The 18,553-nt window shown below is 46.1% G+C and overlaps 1 long non-coding RNA gene across 1 annotated transcript in view; it reads right to left on the bottom strand.

Moving 5' to 3' along the window:
• Window positions 1–2,787: 2,787 nt before the first annotated feature.
• LOC121280974 overlaps window positions 2,788–18,553 on the bottom strand; it is a 29,069-nt gene continuing 13,303 nt past the window's right edge. Inside the window, exons 2-3 of the long non-coding RNA XR_005943776.1 lie at window positions 10,387–10,490; window positions 2,788–2,864 (exon numbers count right to left, since the gene is read on the bottom strand). This is a non-coding gene — a long non-coding RNA (uncharacterized LOC121280974). The remainder of the gene's footprint in view (window positions 2,865–10,386; window positions 10,491–18,553) is intronic.

Genomic DNA, 18,553 nt, shown 5'->3' with positions numbered 1-18,553 from the left:
ATACCATGGGCTTTTATTTTCATTAAGTGTTCAGAAGTAGAGATAGCTTAAGTAAGTTATACTTGTATTTGTGGGTATTAGGAATGAGTTTCAGCTTTAAAGTTTAAGTTTGATTTGTATTTCTATATCTGTGTGTTAAGAAAGTTCAAATGGAATTTTAGTTTCACTTTAAAAGGCTACTTGTGTTTCTGAGATGTTTACGACCCCTATAAAGTAAAAGCAAACACAAGAGTAGGAAGAACAGTGCAGTTGTCTAGCAACAGGGGGGCCAGATAGGCAAGTTCCTCCAACAGACACACACAGAGAAGAAAGACAGCAGCTTGTTTTAGAAGGTGTTTGAGTTCAGTTGGTTTGAAGGCAGCGGTGAAGCAGAAACAGCCTAAAAGGGGACAGATACCAAGTCCCAAGATAAGAAAAACACCAAAAGTCCAGGGCAGTGGAAGAAGAGAAAGTCCAAAGAATACCTTCTAGTTAAAGGAAGGACAGGAACCGGGGAAAAGTTAAGTGAAGTTAAGAATGAGAGGCAAAGAGAAAGGCTCCAAGCATCAGATTTAAAGTGAGAACAGCTTGCAAGAAGCAAGAAGGTTCAAAGAGACAACTGAAGGTCTGTAATTCTTTGCTATGGGCATGTGAAGCAGGGGTGTACTGTTAAGGCTGAGTTGGTGAGAGTGAGTACATGGAAGATAGTTTGAGTGCATGTGGTGACCCAGGGAAGAGGAACATCAGAAGGAGAGTTCGAAACCCTGGAGATGAACCCTTGTGGAAGGTGTCTGAGCAAAAAGGTCAGTTTGGGAGAAGATTCCAAGGCGAGGTCCTGGAGAATGGAGATTGGAATCCCTCGTGTGAAGGACAGAATTCAGTGAGACTGGCTAGCTCATGGTGTGATAAGCATCTGGGGGGAGTTGAGGAGAGCATCTGGTTGAGGTGGCATCTGTCACTTGGTTTCAGAGAGTGGTGTGTCTGACCACAGGGTGCCATAGGTTTACATGGACTGTACTTTCTGTGTACATTAGAGTATAAGATAGCTTTTGTAACTTGTGTTATCCTTACAAATCTGTTTATGTCTGTAAAGGTATTGTTGTGGGTGAAGGAGTATATAATATGGTTCCTCTTTTCTTGTTGAATAAATGTTTTATTCCTTTGTTAAAAGCTCATCAGCTGACTTCTATGCCTCTGTTCAGTTGCTACTTTCCATGTATCTGAACAAACAACAATTAAAGTTAGGATCTATCAAGCTGGGTTCCACTCTAGGATCAGGCTTGTCCAGGGGTAACCTCAGCTTGGATCATAACAGTAAGTTCCAGCAAAATATCCCTGCTTTTGTATTCAATATCTCATCCAATAAAGTAAAGTATTCCATATGGTTTCTTTGTCACCTTATCCACCTGTCCTGCCACATTCAAGGACCTGTGGACATGCACCTCAAGGTCACTCACTTCCTTGACCCCTCTTGATATCCTCCCATTTATTGAGTATTCCCTTGCTTTGTTTGCCCTCCCCAAATGCATTTCCTTACACTTTTCCAGATTGACTTCCACTTGCCACTTTTCCGCCCACTCAACCAAACCACTACCACTACCATTACACCAGTGTCTCCCCGATCTAAGCAATATTTGAGTTGCTTGTATAAATCACTACATTACAATAGTTTCCAGGTATATATCATGATTATTTTTTGATAATGAAAGTACATTTCAAAACAGATTATAGTTATTATAGACAGGCAATGACAGGCAATGAAATAGTCATAAAATAGGTTGGTCATTACTGTAAAAATATATTACAAAAGTGATTGAGTTCAATCTATTTAATTTTACAACACTGAGAGCAAACCCAAGAATGTCAAAGGTACATGTTTAGAATATAAATGCCCTTTATACAACAGAGAATTTTTTTAAAAACAAAAAACTGCGGATGCTGGAAATCCAAAACAAAAACAGAATTTCCTGGAAAAACTTAGCAGGTCTGGCAACATCGGCGGAGAAGAAAAGAGTTGACGTTTCGAGTCCTCATGACCCTTCAACAGAACTAGGTGAATCCAAGGAGAGGGGTGAAATATAAGCTGGTTTAAGGTGGGGGGGGGGAGAAGTGGAGGGGGGTGGTGTGGTTGTAGGGACAAGCAAGCAGTGATAGGAGCAGATAATCAAAAGATGTCACAGACAAAAGAACAAAGAGGTGTTGAAGTTGGTGATATTATCTAAACGAATGTGCTAATTAAGAATGGATGATAGAGCACTCAAGGTATAGCTCTAGTGGGGTTGGGGGGGCAGAAAAGATTTAAAAATAATGGAAATTGGTATGAAAAGAAAAATCTATATAAATTATTGGAAAAAACAAAAGGAAGGGGGAAGAAACAGAAAGGGGGTGGGGATGGAGGAGAGAGTTCAAGACCTAAAGTTGTTGAATTCAATATTCAGTCCGGAAGGCTGTAAAGTGCCTAGTCGGAAGTTGAGGTGCTGTTCCTCCAGTTTGCGTTGGACTTCACTGGAATTTTTTTTGTAAGTTCAAAGTTTTACACTAACTTATAGTAAATGCTACAATGTAGAATAAAGAAACAGAATGACAGAAAACTGTGTACAATGGCATCATTTTCCACAAAGAAGAGTTCAAAATCATAGAACAGTGAGTTTGCTTTTGACTGTTATAATCTGAGGGCAAGAAGTGAGTTACTCTCTCTGTCCATATCATAATTTTCTTACTCCCTAGCAATGTAATGGAGTTCATTTTCTGTGCTTGAAACTTCTATGTGTAATGGGAAGATAAATCAGGCACAATGGCAACTAGAGGTGCTGAGGTTTTGTGTGAAATGTGCAGGAAGATTTTAAATAGAAAATGCCAGAAGTACTCAGTAAATCAGTCAGCACCTGTGGAGAGAGAGAAAAGAGAGACAGAGTTAATGGTTGAATTTTAGTTCCAGGGTCCCTTTCCCACTGTGGTCAGACTTTGGAGGGGATTTTCGAGGAGGCAGCCAATTAAGAGGCCTCCTCTGGGAGCCTTGTCCAATTAAGGATGGTGGGCAGGCTCCACAGTCAGCAGGGTCAATGGGAGCACCCAAGGCTCTAGGTAGCTGGCAATTGCACTAGGGGAGGTGGGCGTTGACACTGTAGGTGGGAGATGGCGAGGGCACCTCAAGATGGAAGCGTCCTCTGAAGACATATAAATAGTACAATATATACTGTGGCCACAGCTGCCAGGTCATTATTGTAGAGGCGAAGCACCTCCAGAGGATGGCCTGAGGCCCTGGCTGTAGCTCGCCCAGCCCAGAGGATCCACGCTGGGCTGCTTTGTAGGGTGCACCTCTGGCAATGCCCCAGCCTGCCACCGGAAGGCCACCACCATTCCATCTTTGGGTTCCAGCCACATTGGAGAGCTTATCTGTCAGCTGGAAAAACCAGCGTAGAGTGCCCACAATTGACATTTTAATCAGCCTAATTGATAGGTGGGTAGCTATCCCTCCCCAGAAGCTGAAAATAGGCTGGAGGCGGGAGCATGCAGTAGACCAGCATGTCAACCAGTTGCGAGAAATTGCCTGCATGCCTGCCTCCAAACCTGCCTCCACATCAGGGTGAAAATTCAACCCAATGTTTCAGGTTGATAGCCTTCAATATATCATGCCTCATACATTTAATTTCTCATCTTAGACCATAAGACACAGGAGCAGAAATTAGGCCATTCGGCCCATCGAGTCTGCTCCGCCATTCAATCATGGCTGATAAGTTTACCTTGCCCATTAAATACGTCTATATACAAAGAATCACCGATCATGCTCTTCAGATTGGCAAACATAGCTACAATATGTTAGGTTAACAGTACTGACTGGCTCAAATACAAACAAGTATGAAAAACTACCACTCAGGACCAATTCAATCACTCAGATATTTTTCAAGGTTTCAATCTGATAGCAACAGCAACCACACAACAAACCAGGCATATTGATCCATTTATTTTTCAAGTCTGTTTCAATCATTATTATGCTTTCTGACCCAGCTGAATTTAAAGTCCTATAAATAATATTTATGACATCATAAATAGATTTCAAATTTCTCAACAACACTCCATAAAAGTTAGCAAGTATATGTTGGTAATGCCTCCAAGGAGTTTACTCTGTACAGGCTCCCCAGGTGAGATTTGTGTACTTGAGACTTGCCTGCTGGGTGAAGAGGATTAAGCAAGAAGCAAACTCTTAGAACAAACAAATGCTGCTGTACATACCACTTGACTGCCGGGATGCTGTGTTAAGTCTACTGAATATAACACAGTACTGAACGTGAAAGATGTGCCTACAAACACAGTGGTGAAATTCTTCTTGTGCAGTGGAGCAAAACCAGCAACAGCGAATTGGCAGCCCATTTTACAGTTGCCCCAATCTTCTTTTCCAATGCAACAGAAAATCAGGTGGAGTGAAAACTGAGTTGATCCCAATAATGTGATGGGCTTTGTGATTGGCCAGTGATTTTCAGCCATGCAAATATCTACTGCTTAATAACCACAAATTTTAATTGGAAAAATCAAAATAAAATTCTCCTGGGTACTGCGTTCTTAATAAGTCAGATACAGGGATAAAATAATTCTCTCCGAACAGCAGCCTTCAAACACTCAAGTCTTTACATCTCTCAGGGTCCACTGTTTTAATTCTGACGTTTTGTATTCAATGTGCCCCATCCCTGCTCCTCACCATTGGTTGCACTTTCCAACACTGCTGTGCTTCACTGCCCAGGCTCTCTTGTACTGCTTTGCTTCCAGCTCACTGTTGTCCTTCTCTAGCCAGCATGAAATAGGACCACAACATTATACTGTGCCCCAGATACCAGACTACCTCCATTCAATGTCATGAGGGAGCAGCTAGCTACATAATGCCTTTGGATAAATGTAAGGTGCCAGAGAACATCAATCTTTATAACCCCTGAAGTTTTTTTTAAAAAAACTGCTCTGTTCTATTTTTTTAATTTTTGTTTAAACTATGCTCCAGTCCTAAGAGGGTTAGGAAAATCATATTGAAAATTGTCTGTGCAAATAAATGAAGTCATTTTTGGCAAGAAGAAACTTGCTTCACAATTTATACATTTGAATATTGGCAGAGACCAGGTTCGGTGCAGCAAAACTCCCAGTCAGCAATTCCATGAGCTTTACTAATGATTTTAAAGCTTTATTTTCTGCAACATATTCTAACTAACAGAAATTAGATTAATCTTAACGATAGACTCACTGAGACTTCATTTTATATGTAGGTCATTTCAATATTAATGAGCATCATTCTTAATCTTTAAAGGAAAACTTTTCTATATCAAATTCAGATTCCTGCTCCTCTCATTTCCAGCTGAGATCAAATTAATGCATAATTTTGTGAATCAGAAAAGGTTTCATAAGCTTTAGGTCATCCAAAACACTGCTGACCATATCTCAATTTGCAATAAGTCCCATTTACCCATCCGTGAGGTGAGGTGAGAGTGACTGCCCTTGACATCAAGGCTGCATTTGAGTGAGTGTGGCAACAAGGAGCGCTAGCAAAACTGGAGTCAATGGGAATCAGGGGGAAAATCCTCCATTGGTTGGAGTCATACCGAGCACAAAGGGAGATGGTTGTGGTTGTTGGAGGTCAGTCATCTCAGCCCCAGGACATCACTGCAGGAATTCTTCAGGGTAATGTCCTAGGCCCAACCATCTTCAGCTGCTTCATCAATGACCTTCCTTCCATCATAAGGTCTCTGTAGGGATGTTCGCTGATGATTGCACAATGTTCAGCGCCATTCACGACTCCTCAGATACTGAAGCAGTCCATGTCCAAACGCAGCAAGAACTGGACAATATCCAGGCTTGGGATGACAAGTGGCAAGTAACATTCATGCCACAAAAGTGCCAGGCAATGACCATTTCCAACAAGAGAGAATCGAACCATCGCCCCTTGATGTTCAATGGCATTACCATCACTGAATCTCCCACTATCAACATTGACCAGAAACTGAAATGGAATAGCCATATAAATACTGTCGCTACAAGAGCAGGTCAGAGGCTAGGAATCTCGCGGTGAGTAACTCACCTCCTGACTCCCCAAGGCATGTCCACCATCTACAAGGCACAACTTGCCTCTTGCCACTTGCCTGGATAAGTGCAGCTCCCACAACACTCAAGAAGCTTGACACCGCCCAGGACAAAGCAGCCCGCTTGATTGGCACCACATCCACTAACATTCACTCTCTCCACCACCAACACACAATAGCAGCAGTGTGTACCATCTACAAGATTCACTGCAGGAAATCACCAAGGCTCCTTAGACAGCACCTCCCAAATTCACAACTACTGTCATCTAGAATGACAAGGGCAGCAGATAGATGGGAACACCACCGCCTGCAAGTTTCCCTTCAAGTCATTCACCATGCTGACTTGGAAATATATCGCTGTTCCTTCACTGTTGCTGGGTCAAATTCCTGGAATACCCTCCCTAACAGTACTTTGGGTGTACTTACACCACATGGATTGCAGTAGTTCAAGAAGACAGCTCACCACCACCTTCTCAAGGGCAACTAGGGATGGGCAATAACTGCTGGCCTAGCCAGCGATGCCCACATCCAGTGAATGAATAAAAAATAAAATTATGCTCAGTGGCCTATATTGGCTCCCAATTCAGCAAAATGTCAATTTTAAAATTCTCATACTTGTTTTCAAATCTCTCCATTTCCTTGTGCCTCCCTATCTGCAACCTCCTGCAGTCCTACAAGCCTTCAAGATTCTACATTCCTTCAAATCTGGCCTCTTACCCCATTTAATTACTCCACATTGGTTGCTGTGCTTTCAGCTACCTAGGCCCTAAGCTCTTGAATACCCTCCCTGAATCCCATCCCCTCTTTACCTCTCTCTCTCCTCCTTTCAGGCACTTCCTAAAACCTACCAAGCTTTTGGTCATCAGTCCTATTATCTCCATATGTCGCTTGGTGTCAAGTTTTGTCTGATAACACTCCTTTGTCAGTATGATAATTGGAAAATCCTGACAGAGGGTACTTTCATGAAGGATTCTGAACCTCGTGATCAGGCTGAATTGGGAGTTTGAAGCCAGACTGTTTGGGAAACAGTCACTCACCTGTGATATTCCCTGCATTGGCCAATTAATGGCCAGAGGGTGGGTTCACCATCCAATTAAGGATGGTGGATGGGCTTTTGAAGCTGGAGGGCTAATAAGAGGCTATTCAGTTTGAAAGCAGCAGCAGGATGCCATAGCAGCTAAGTGAGGAAGAGCATTCACCAAAATGAAGGCAAGCTCTTTCCAGCTCATGGGGGCTCAGTGGCCAAACCTCTCAATAGGGCTGCCAGCGCTCCTGCTGAACCCAGGTATGGTTGGGACTTCTCAGTCTGCCTGGAGCACTGGCACCGCGGTCTGCCACCAGGGGGCTACCTCCAGGCAGCAAAGCTGTACCCCACCACGTGAGGATCTATAGGCCAACTGGGAAGTCCCATGTCAGCCTCTGACAGTAGGCCTTAATAGGCCTCTAATTCATTCAATTTGTTACCTGCTGCTTGTGAGTGGGCAGCCTTGCCACATGTCCCCATCATTATATCTCTAGAAAAATGGCCCGGGTGTGGGATGGAAACGGGGAACCGGCATGCTGGCCGGCACTGTAGTATAAAGGGTTTATAGATGGAATATGCTAATGTATGATGCAGATGATGATGTACACTGACATCAGTCATTCTCGAGAGAGAGAGAGATTGGAATCATGCCTAGGAGCAATGTGCCTACTCCGTAACCTATTTAAATGTAGCAGCAATAAACAAGTGTTACAGAGTATGTCTACAGTCTGTCTAAGAACCAAGTCCCACACCTACAGTCCTGGCTGCTCAGACAGGAATCATAGATTTGGAAGGTGCTGTCAAGGAGCCTTGGGGAGTTGCCAGCTTTCTTATTTCATCAAATACTTTTAAATTTAATTCCACTGCACTCTTATTTCTCAATGGTGCCACATTTACTTTGTTGTTACTTACGTTGTTGGCTATTTCTTTATCACCACCGCCCCACCACCACCCCCGCTCTTCCCTGAGTTCTGCCATAAAGCAATAGGCCCTTCTTCTCCTCACTCGCATCAGAACTACCAAGGAGGCGGCATCGCCTGCAGCCTGCATTCTACACTGCTCTTTGGATCTTTGGACAAATAGAATGGAGAGAATAAAGCACCTTACCCTGGAATGCTCTCCCTCTCCCTCCATCGACAAGCCACGAAGCCGGTGTGAAACCCTAGGCCAGCCCTCATTTCTGACATATCATCCCCAAGCCACCCCTTGCAGCTGAAGTACATCCTGAAGGATCACAAGTGGCTGAGCATCCCCCTCCGATGTGACTTCACATTCACAAAGAGCTTTGATCAGGCTGAATACAGCCATGTGTTCTTATCTTCAGTCAGGCTACTGTCAATCTGCCTCCTTTAGCCCAGACACTAGCCCAACCTCACTCCAATTTCACCATTGCAAGGGCTGTGGCCAATAAGAAATGACCACTGAAATGATTATGTGAAGCCTTGTCTAGAGCTTGTTGCTTATGAACAATAACCAAGGCCCCTTAATTGTTTGCACCCCCTTCCCTCTTTAGATGCCTCCCTTACTGACATGTGGGCAATTAGGGCCTGTCCCCCTTGGCAGAGCTCAGGGAAGAACGTCGCCCTGAGGAGCAAGAGCCAGCAGGGGCTGAGGAAGACCCAGATGCTGACGAGGAGGGTCCACATCCATGGAGGCGTTTGGTGTGAACAAGGCTCTACAAAAGACACCTATCATACATGGAGGGGAGCGAGAGTGCCAAAGACGTCTTCACTTGTTAAGGGATGCGGTGGAGCATAATCTGCTATATCCTCCATGAGGATCTCACTCTGCAAGGACTGGGAGGCCATGCAATGCTAGTCATGCTGAAGGTAACTGCCACTCTCAACTTTCTTGCCAGCAGATTGTTCCTGGGCTCTACTGGGGACCTCTACGGAATATTGCAATCATCCATAAAGGGGGGCCTCCATTGCCCTTTTCAATAAGACACACATTAAAATCCAGTTCTTCCTGGATGAAGCCAGCCAGGCTGCCAGAGCAGTGGATTCGCAGTGATCTCCGGCTTCCCAGAAGTGCAGGGCACCATCGACTGCACATATGTGGCCTTAAGAGCTCCCTGGCAGCAACAAGATTTATTAATAGAAAAGGATTGCACACTCTAAAGGTGCAGCTAATCTGTGATCTATGAAAGCAAATTATGCATGTTTGTGCAGGATAGCCTGGGAGCTACACTACTCTTACATCTTGAGTCACTCGCAGGTTCCACAGTTCTTTGAGGGCCCCTAGCGCATTTAGGGTTGGCTCCTTGGTGATAAGGGTACCCCCAAAAGACATGGCCAACAACGCCCATTTGGCGGACACAGAGCGCATCTGAGGAAAGGTACAATGCAGCACATTCTGCAACACGATCCTTAATTGAGCAGACCATTGTCATGTTGAAGATGCATTTCAGATATCTGGACTGATCAGGTGGCACTCTCCAGTACTCTCCACAAATGGTATTGTGAATTATCATGGTTTGTTGTGCCCTACACAAGCTGGTGCTGCAAAAGGAGAATGAGTTACCACATGGAGAGATGGAGAAGGTGCGCACTTGGACAAGGAGAAAGCAGAAAGGGATGAAAGCAAAGAAGGCGTGGATGATAATGCCCCACAGGCAGAGGCCCATCTAATGTGACTCGACTGGAAGATTTTGTATCATCACCTAAGGAATTGATGCCATCTCTACGTGCTGATTTCATCTTACGACATCAACGCCACCTGAAAAAGTGAACCTTACAACACCAGTCTCCAGCCAGCCGACAATCAAATGCCTATGTGAAAGACTTCCTCATTGGACTCTGACTTTGGGACTCTTTGAATCAATATTTAGTTCTTCTGTGATCTTTGAATTGTAAAACCTCCTTTCCTGTATCCCTCCCTTTACTGTGCAAATGCAGAGTGGGACGTCGCTAACACTCGTTTTCGTGGATTTTGAATGTGTATAATGAACTAACCTGCTGAGTTAATCCTAACTTGAGTTTGTTGTGCGATTATTAGGAAAATTGGATTATTAGTAAAATTGGATCACACAAAAGCCAATGGGTTATTCATAAAAAGCAAACTAATTCAAAATACCTTCTATTTATGGACAGATGATAAGAGGAACACAGTGTTGTTTGAACTGATCCCTTCCTGTCCATAACACTGGTTATCACTTGAGGTCTGAGGACAGATCTAAATCCGGACAGTGGCATCTCTCCATTAATCATGCATGATTAATGGTGAGGCCTCATCTTGATACTGAGCCCCCAGAATGACATTGCTCTTCAGGACGCTGTGATCTGTCACTCTACAGCATGGAAGCGAACCTGCGAGTTAGGTTACCTTTATATGCACAGAGAGTGCTTCAGCAGAACAATCATGTGATCACTCAAGACCAAGCCTTCATTGGGAGCTTCCCAGGTTCACACCCAGCATTGGCATGGCATCTAGGAGACACATGGCACAGTCAGTATCGACACAGCATTTAAGGATAACTTAGTACCTTCATAAATACTAAGGACCACTCAGGAGTTTCGCTCTCATCCCATTCTCCTCTGCATTTTCATTCTAACAGAGTATGATATGTACAAGGAAGCCTAAGACACTGATGACACTGTCAGGATCGGATAACCATGTCAATTGCCCTTATGAGACTTAGCACGGCGATTCCATCAAGCCACGCTAGCCAGACCTCCTGGTGCAAACCAACATCCTCATATGTAACAGGCCAACATCATGAGGTAAGGCACTCACTTATAACATCGCAGACTCATTGCCGTCTAAAAGACATTTCAAAGGTCAACAAATGCAAACTACTTCCATTGCTCTGCATCATGCACATGGAGAGTGGGAACTAATAAAGGAGTAATATTCAGCGGTAAACACGGTAACGAGTTAATGCTGCAGACAGGGATGAAAGGTTTAATTAAACCTTAAACTCAACCTAAAAGTCATTACATGGAGACCATTAAAAAGTGGACTTGGTTGGAATGACTCCAACACGGGTCTATATTAAATACAGATAACATACACGGAGAACAGACTTAGTGCAACTGAATCAGGATAACCAATAACCTTCCAAGAACTATGCTCATGAGGCCGCATTATATGACCTCCAGATGCAAGGCATCGTCCACCATCATGTTCATATAGGAACTTGCTTTGTTCATGTCACTTATATGAACTTAAAGTGATTGATTGAGATAACATAGAACTGGGGGACACGACGGAAAATAATTGAGGAGGGTGGCATCTGTTACCCTTGGATGACAGTGGAACATTATATCACATGGAAGAAGCACTCAGTAGCTGAGACTTTGATGGAGAGAAGCAAAATATATTTACAAAGTATAGATAATGACTGAACACCCATGCTACCATTGTGTGATTTCATAATTTCCCTTACCCTACCACCATATCGAGGTGCAGCCCTGACATCCATAGAAGATGTGGAAGCAGCCAACTGACTTCTATGCCCTGTTTTATGAAATGGTTTTGGCGTGCATCCACTGGTGGCTCAAGGCCTGGAAGGTCCTGGCCTGATAAGGGTCTCCTGCTCTAGGGCAGATGCACCCTCCTCGGTCTGACCTGCTGGAGTGGATGGGGGCACAGGCAGAGGGAATTTGGTGTGGCTGGACACCTCCTGTGTCCAGTCCTCCTGGACCCCTCCTGTGTGGAAGCCCCCCAGGGGTCCGGTTGACACTCCTCCTGCCTGTGGGTGCCTGATGACCCATCCCTGACACCTTCAGGAGAAAGTGCACCTGGAGGGATTTCGAGGTGCCCTGTCCCCCTCTCACCTAGCCACTGCTGGAATGCACTCATGGTTAGTGTGATGGTGAGCAGGTCCAAGTGCAAATCCGGCAGAAACTGCCAGACCTCGTCAGCAACAGAGACTTCGATGTGCTCACATGCTGGAGCAACAACATCAGACAGAATGTGGATGGGCTCCTCCATCCATTGTTCCAATCCGCTGACAGCCTCTGACAACCCTGCCTGATGTTCTCCTGCCTGCTTTTGCAGCCCCAACATTTCTCTGAGGGCCAATTCCAGAGGTTCATCTTTGGACTCGGACTCAGCAGGGGCCTGGTCTCCAGCAGTACTAAAAGTGTCAGAGACCCTGGCTGCCTCTGCCTTCACCTATTGTGGACATGTGTCCATGAGGTGCTCACTAGATAGTGACCTTAAGCACAGTCTAGAAATAGGTGCCACTGAGACGTGTGTATCTGTGCTGGTGGAGGGTGGTGGTGAACACAGTGACGGGTCTTCGTTGGATGCCTCCTCAGCCTCCTCATCTGGGGTTGTCCGGGGGTTGGAGCTGGCTGATGCTCTGCCTCCACCTTTTCCTGCTGGTGGCTGGAATAGAGGAAAGGGATAATTAGTCATTGGTTAAACAGGCACCTACATTATAGGTCACTCACAGACATTGTCAGCTTGTGGCTGATGTCTACTGCATGGACCTGCTCTGGCTTGTTGGGGGATTCTGTTCTCGCAGGAATGATCTCTCCTCACTAGCCAGCTCTGCCGCCTGCTCCTTGTAGGGGGAGAGTGGCCTCAACTCCACCATCCACTTCCGGTCTGGGATCTCCCCTTTCTGTTGTGGGAGATCTTGTCCTGCATAAAGACAGATGGATTAATTGTGAGCATCACCGATTAAAGAGATCAGATGCATGCCCTCTTGCTGTGTGTGATGTGTCCTCCCCATTAAGGGATGAAGATGCCGTTTGTGCAGGATTTACATGAAGTAATGATGTTAACATGTATGTCAGACAATCAGTGGTGATGTCCCTTCTGCTGGTCCTCTGTGACATCCCTGTGGATTGTAACTCTTAGAATGTCTGATGCCCTTTAGAGAGTGTGAGTTTGGAGTGAGGAACAGGGTGATGAGATCATTCATCCTCTTCCTGGACTGCAGGGCAGTCTTCTTCTGGAGTCCAGCTGTGCTGACCTCCCTGGAGACCTTCTCCCAGGCTGCCGTGGTCAGGTTCATGGATCTCCGGCTTCCATGCCCTGGAAAGAGGACCTCTCACCTGTCCTGGACTGCCTGGAGGAGTTTCTCCAGGGAGGTGTGGCTGAACTTTGGGACAGATGGTTTGGATCTTCTGGACATCATTTCCAATAGATTCCCCACACACCTAGCCTGCAGAGAGTGAATGGGTGCCATTTAGACAAGAACCAATAAGGTAATGGGGGGCCAAATGAATCGCAGCCCGTCCCGCCACGAGATTCGATGAACTCCTTGCTAATACATAAATAATGAACTGAAGAGCGGACCATCTGGCACAAGAACCCACCCTGCCGCCCAGCGGGATTCACAGTGACTTTCCCACACTTATCTCCAGAATGGAAAATGCCGCCACTGGTTTCATGTTGTTGTTAAAAAGTAGGATAGCATACTTGGGAGAGGTGGAATATAAAGGGTTAACAGATGGGATTTGCAACTGTATGACGTAGATGATGAGGTACCACTGACATCAGTCAGTTATTTGTTACACTCCCTCTCAAGAGGGATGTTAGAATCATGTCTAGGGGTAACGGACCTACCCTGTAACCTGTTTAGATGTAATAAACAAGTGTTACGTGGTTACCACAGAGTATGTCTACAGTCTGTCTACAAACAGTCATGTTATTATAATCATATAATACCTTGGGCTTATTTACTGTATAAGATACAAGGCATCAATCACACACAAGGGATTGGGTAAGCACGTTGTCAGTTCATTTATTAAGACTAGGCAGGTGAGAACAGTAAAACATAGGTATAAAGCTTGGAGACATCATAGCTGTGTGTGAACTCTGCTAAAAGCAAAAGTGAAACTAAGACTGGATCACATGACACAATTCCCTTCTAGTGATGTCATTTTACTATCCCCTAAAGGCATATTACAACACTAACCAAGTCCAACACCTAGGGCGGAATTTTCCATTTATGAATGTAAGTGCGTTGGTGGGCAATTTCACCGGCACCCAGCCCGGTGGCCAGAATGGTGGAAACTTGCACCTAGTTCCACCCTTGGAAACTCATTAATTATGCACAGGTGAGTATCGGGCTGAATCACCTAATGGATCAAGAGCTGATTCGTCTGCCCGCTGTCAACTGGCAAGGTCGAAGGTCCGGTTGCCACATTTAAATGCCAATCCAACACATACATCTCATTCTCTCCAGCTCATCTGTCTTCCGGACATGTGCAGAGATGTTTTCCAGCCACAAGAAGAAGGACGAGAGCCTCAAAAAGAAGGCAGCACCCTCCAGACCATGCTCAGAGGAGTCCGGGTGCACAGACATGCCCTGTATCCCAGGGATGGCTCCAGGAAGCACAGCAGATTCACATCTCCAGCCTGGGAGGCCATCACACAGCAGGTCACCACAACTGGCAACCATGCCCGAAATGTCATCCAGTGCAGGAACAGGATGAGTGATCTCAACCAGTCCGCCAGGGTAAGTCATCCCTCAACTCCCTCCAATATCAAACTCTCATCATGGCATCATGCACTCAAAGCTACTCCCTTCAGGGACTTCACACAACCATTAGCGGGTGACACATATCAGCACTCATTCTCTCACTAAGTCTTTTACGTCACCACTATCCCATCTATCATGTTGCTCACACTCCATCCTCTGGCCTTTCTGGGGAGGGCTCACCACACACAAGGGACATGCATCTCACCCAACCTCTGCTCCATCCCTTCTCATCTCATGCCTTTCTTTCTTCTTCATACAGGCCAAGCTGGCACACAACAGGTGTGAAAGATCACAGGCCGGGGGAGGGATGGCCGACATCATTGACGTCATTGAGTTTGAGGAGGCTGCAGCCAAACTGGTTGGGGAGAACAGGAAACACTCCTGCGGGGAAGGGGAGATTGGCCTTGCCGAGCAACCTAGTATGGATCACAGCTGTATCACTTCATCAAATCCTGACAATCACAGTGACTCACATGCAGTCTTATCTAGCTCATGCTCATTAACTGAAACTCTATTTTCTATTTTCTAGGCACCAGCAGATTGAAGCCCCCTAGCCAGGTGAGCATCAGTGCAAGCCCACAGACCATGTCTGAAAAGGAAGCTCTGGAAGAACCGTCACGGTGCTCACCCTCCACCAGCTCAGAGACACATACATTAATGGGGCACAGCTGTAGATTAGGGTCAGGCTTATTTTATGGAGAACACCTCACTGACACTTACCAGCAGCAGTTGGAGGCATGGACAGCCCAGGTCTCTGGCACTTAGAGACCAGACTCCACTTGGTCCGAGTCAGATGATGAGCCTCTGGAAGCGGCCGCGAACTCAGTGCTGGAGATGCAATGATAGGTGGTGGAACATCGGGCAGAGATTCGAGAGTCACTCAGCAGACTAGAGCAAACAATGGAGGAGTCTGTCTGCATTCTGTCTGATGTCATGGCTCTGACATGCGAGCGTCTTGAGGTCACCATGGGAAGGCTGACGACAACCAGGGAGACCTTGGTCCAGCAGGTCCCACCGGATTTGCACTCGACCCTGCACTCCATGGCCACATGCTGTGCTGGACACCATCAACATGGAGGCGACATGGGAATGAGGCACCTTGACCTCCCTCCAAGTGCACCATCTCCTGCAGGAGTCAGGGCGAGGCCCTCGGGCACCCACAGGGAGGATGAGTCATTCAGACACCCTGGGGTCCTCCTCATAGGACACTCCAAGGGTGTGCAGCCGCTCACAGTCCCCTCTGCCTATCACCCCATCCACTCCAGCTTCTCAGGCTGCCGAGGGCGCTCCTGCCTCTGAGCAGCTGAGCCTTATCAGGCCGGGGCCCTCCAGGACTCAGGCCACCACAGGACATCTGCCAACGTCATCACAGATGTCAGGACGTAGCAGTCAGCAAGCTGCCTCCACCTCTGCTGCAGATGTCGGAGCTGCACCCAGATGTAGCAGTAGGGACAGGAAAGTTTTAAAAAATTGATGCCACTTTTGGGTCACGGATGTGCTATGCATGTAAAGAAATTGCACTTTTATGAATACATTTGATGGCTATGTGAATGTTTTGGTCAACTGAAGGCGTTGTGAATTTGTACAGTGGAATCCTCTTATGTCGAGGTTTAGCCATCCTCCCATTGTGAGATTCACGTTCCTGTGATGTCATCTTCAATTGAACAAGTCTCCGCACCCTTGTTTGATGTCAGGGAGATGTGTTTAAATCTTTATTTGAAGTTTGTGATGTAAGCGTTTCTAACCCTTCTTCTTCAAGGAACACCATTGAGTGAAGGCTTCCAATCAGCATTGTTATTCTAGCGGATTTGTGTCTCCTCAGTGGTAGTGGCAGAAGACAAGACATGCACAGGAGGAGGAGTTCCCTAGGCATGTCCACATCTCAGTCGCAGTAGTGTTTGCATCATTAGATGACGACGAAGACTTCAAGTCTTTTCTCGCATCGCTCTTGTTCCTCAGTGGATTCTCAGTTCCCAGAGTAAGGGCATCGCGGACCAAAGCAGAGATCATGGCCTGGCAATTCATGAGGCCAGAACGCACAAGTGTGAATGTGGAACGCGTTCTCGCTGCAGGTGGTTGGTCATCCCTTGAGAGGAAAGAAAATGGCATTGAAGGGTAGGAGAGTTGTGGCCATATGACCTCACTTAACTTTACTCTTCATGGAACTTGTCAGTAATTAAAGTATCATGGACATGTCTCCCAAGTTTTCCTTCCTCCAAGGCATAATCACACTCATACTGACCCTCAGCAGCCTCGTAAGGTTCCTGGGCCCCCGGATCGAAATCCTCCGGCAAGCTCTCATCCTCCTGCAGTTCATCCTCTGGCAGGGGTTCACTTCTTTGTAATGCCAGACTGTGATGGGCGCAACACACTGCAATGATGCGGGAAACTCTATCAAGAATATATTGTAGTGAGCCACCTGAGGGGTTCAAGCATCTGAAGCACATCTTCAGAAGCCCTGTTGTCTGCTCTATAAGAGAACGTGTGGAGCTGTGAACGGCATTGTACCTCTCCTCAAAAAAACTCTGAGGGCAATGCACTACTGTCATCAGCCAGCATTTCAGTGGGTAACTGTTATCCCCAAGCAGCCATCCCTGCAGATGTAATGGCCCCTTGCAAATCTTAGGCACCTAGGAGTATCTTAGGATGTAGAAGTTATGGCAGCTCTCAGGGTGCCACGCATAAATGTACAGTATGTGCTTCCAATGATCGCACATCAGTTGTCCATTGTTGGAATGGTAGCCCTTACAGTTTATAAACATTAAGGGCTGCTGCCATGGAGCCCGTATAGCCACTTGGGTGCAGTCTATTGCACGCTGCACTCTTGGGAAGCCTGAGATGCCGGGAAGCCAGTGAATCTCACAGTCTGGCTATCTTCGTCCAGAGCAAACCTGACAAAATGATGGGCCTTCCTATAAAGGGCATCTGTGACCTCCTTTATGCATTGATGTGTTACGCACCCACACAGGTCCCCTGTTGATTCCTGGAAAGACCCAGAGGCAAAGAAATTGAGTGCTGCGGTCAACTTCAAAGCCACTAGCAGGGGTACTCTACAACTCCACGTGGCATCAGGTCTTCACGAAGAATGAGACATATGTGATTTACCAGAGTTCGGGACAAGCGCAGATCTGCACTGCATTACCTCTTGCTCATTTGTAAATAGGGGACCCTGCAATGATAAACCCTAGATCTGGAAAATCACATCCGTTGTCTGGGTCTCTCCTCCTGACCCTCCTGTTCGTGCTCTGGCTTCGCTTGAACATGTCCCTCAAGCATGGCATCCTGCTGGAACTGTGCATGACATCACCTCTCCCTCCTTCGCCTCCTCCATTGCATTAGGACCCTGACAAAGCCAGCATTGACCCCTGGATCCATATGTACTTTTGCCTTCTCTCTGAAAGGAAATAGTGAAAACATTAATGACTCAAGGGGCAAGAAAGTGAAGCTCAGAAGATGAAACTGTAAGGGTCCATAGTTTTCCCTGCCCTACTTTATTGGTGGCTGATGCCGCCTTGTCCCTGAGACATTAGCATACACACTGAGGTGACCAAAATGGCATCACAGATACGTAACATCTTGAGTCCTGCATGGGACGCTAATGTTCCACTGAGATAAGTGACCCAACCTAGCTCTGTGCTCCAGTCCCTGATGTAGCATATTAATGACCAATCATGTTCAATGAATGGATGCCCTTTGGCTCATTAGGAGTGTCAAATCTGGCGACAACCTTCACTGATGGAATGCCATATATGATGCAGCTGTGCTTCCTTCAATATTGCCTGAATTCACAAATTCTACATTCCTACGCATTACTCTTGAGACGTAGTGACTGTGATGTGAAGCCACTGAGTTCTGAATAGCCCTTTGATAGTGTTAATGAAGCCATTAGCTTTCAGTGGCTTTCATCACAAGGAGATCTTTCTCCTTTCTTTCTAAGCAGACTCTTGTTCACTCTTGTGACAACAACAAGTAGAGGGTGATCCCAGAAATTCCACCTCGTGTTTGCCCTCCCCCTCACTGCCATTCCACAGCATTCTCTCCCCTTTTCCC

The sequence above is a fragment of the Carcharodon carcharias genome, chromosome 1 (genome assembly GCF_017639515.1).
Source record: "Carcharodon carcharias isolate sCarCar2 chromosome 1, sCarCar2.pri, whole genome shotgun sequence".
Classification (NCBI taxonomy): domain Eukaryota; kingdom Metazoa; phylum Chordata; class Chondrichthyes; order Lamniformes; family Lamnidae; genus Carcharodon; species Carcharodon carcharias.
The sequence above is the reverse complement of the archived record's forward strand: the minus strand, read 5'-3'. Positions and strand labels throughout refer to the sequence as shown.